Source organism: Ursus arctos, unplaced genomic scaffold, assembly GCF_023065955.2.
Source record: "Ursus arctos isolate Adak ecotype North America unplaced genomic scaffold, UrsArc2.0 scaffold_10, whole genome shotgun sequence".
Classification (NCBI taxonomy): domain Eukaryota; kingdom Metazoa; phylum Chordata; class Mammalia; order Carnivora; family Ursidae; genus Ursus; species Ursus arctos.
The window spans coordinates 47,417,801-47,419,848 of NW_026622764.1; the positions used below are offsets into that span (position 1 = coordinate 47,417,801).

At 33.5% G+C, this 2,048-nt stretch overlaps 1 non-coding gene across 1 annotated transcript; it reads right to left on the reverse strand.

The window, feature by feature from the left end:
• Window positions 1-1,707: 1,707 nt before the first annotated feature.
• LOC113251582 (U6 spliceosomal RNA) lies at window positions 1,708-1,819 on the reverse strand. The gene has a single exon (XR_003314555.2). It is a non-coding gene; the product is annotated as a U6 spliceosomal RNA (small nuclear RNA).
• Window positions 1,820-2,048: the final 229 nt, after the last annotated feature.

Consider the following 2,048-nt stretch of genomic DNA (forward strand, 5'->3'; position numbering starts at 1 on the left):
AAAAATCATATGAGGTCCATTAGGTGTTACATATTCTCCAGGGAAACTTCTTCCCTCCCTATCCTACGTATTAAAACATCAAGATAGGCAGGTTTCATTATTGTCTACCTTCAAGAGAGTTTATTTCTTGTTCACATCTGCATTGATTGTATGGTCAAAACTGATTACAGTGTTGAGCATGTGTACACATGTATATTGTGGGAGCAGGAGGATCTTTTGTTAGATTCCATCTTGGACAGAACACAGGATTTATCTTGGTTCATTGCATCCCAGACAGCCATTGTGTCAGAAGCTAAAGTTCTCCCAGGATTCATCCTTTAATACCTTTTTTTGGACTCTGTTTGATCTTTACTTTTGTGACTTCTCAGCAATTAATATAAAGAACTTTAGTTTTTACAAATGGCAGCTATTCCAAGATACCTAGTTTTATATACTATTAGGAACAGAAGTCACAAATCAGTTTTTAAAATTATAAAACAAGCATTTAAAACTGCAAATTTTTACACTAGAGTTACTCTTAAAAGAGCAGGATTACTTTAATAGCTCAGAGTAACTTCAAAGTGCAAATCAGCTTAGGAACTAATTTGTAAGAGTAAAATATCCAACTATATCTTCCTTATTTACACCCTATGTTTAAAAAATCTAATCACCTAGTGAAAAAAAAACTTGAAAATACGAGTTTTCTACTTTTAAAAGCTTTAATTGCTGAGGGTAATGACTCTGAAAAGAAATTATATTTTTATTGCCTGGGACGTTTCTTCCATAGCAGAATCTGTTCATCATAGCAGTGTAAGTCTTGGGGGATTGTGTTAATGGACCATGCTGCCACCAATAAACACCTTGAATTGGTAGTTATTTCAGAGAAAAAGGAAGTCACTCTTTTATAGACTGGGTCTTTTAAATGCACTGTGAAATAAAGGGCACATAAGCTTAAGAGTAATTATTCCCATTATGCATACTTTTATGACTCAAGATACTGAGATAACAAGGAAAATAATGTAAAATAAGCATGTATGGAAAGTTCATCAAGGATGAGATTCTCAAAGAGTGTATTAGATGAAGAAATGTGAATAAATAATACACCTATAAAATTTTTAAAAATCAATCATGTCATGATATAAACAGAAATATTTTATTAATTAATACTTAGTAAGTGACTAAACTGCTTCTTATGACAGATTATATATTGGGGGGGCATTAGTCTTTTACATCCAGTGTGTAAGTTCTATTATTCAGGATACTTCAAAAAATTCAGACTTTTTTATATTAAAAGTAAATCTCCATTATCTAAAGGAAAAATAACAAGTTATTAAGACTTAATACTAAAGTAAAGTCTCATAGAAACCATTCTGGATAACTTCCTCATCCCCTACTATGTCATCTCCTCAAAAGAACTTTTAATTTTTTTAAAGATTATATTTATTTATTTGAGAGAGAGAGAGAGCAAGCACAAGTGAAGGGAGCAGCAGACTCTCCACTGAGCAGAGAGCCTGATATGGGGTTTGATCCCAGGACCCTGGGATCATGACCTGAGCCAAAGGCAGATGCTTAACCGACCAAGCCACCCAGGTGCCCCTCAAAAGAACTCTTAAATAAAAGAAGATAAATATTGCCACCATGTTCAGTTACATGGGATGCTTTGGAACACATAAAAATCAAGAATTATCTTGTCCTTCAATTATATACTTTTGAATATACTGTAAATTGAAATCTGGGTGGGCAGATTTTTCACGAATTTTCATGTCACCCTTGCTGAGGGGCCATGCTAATCTTCCCTGTATCGTTCCAATTTTAGTATATGTGCTGCCAAAGTGAGCACTGGGCAGGGAGATGTTTCAATATAAAATACTTTAAAATTGAAGGGAAGTGAGGAAAAATGTTTAGTTTATTGAATAAAGTTCACTGACAACCTAAGTATTTCAAAACTATCAATATATTTAAATGATCAAATATACCATCGAGCCATCACATTAGATACCTTACTTAATTTCTGGCAATTCTTGCCATTTTTCAAGGGTTTTCTTTTAGTGAGTACTTGACCTCAAAGC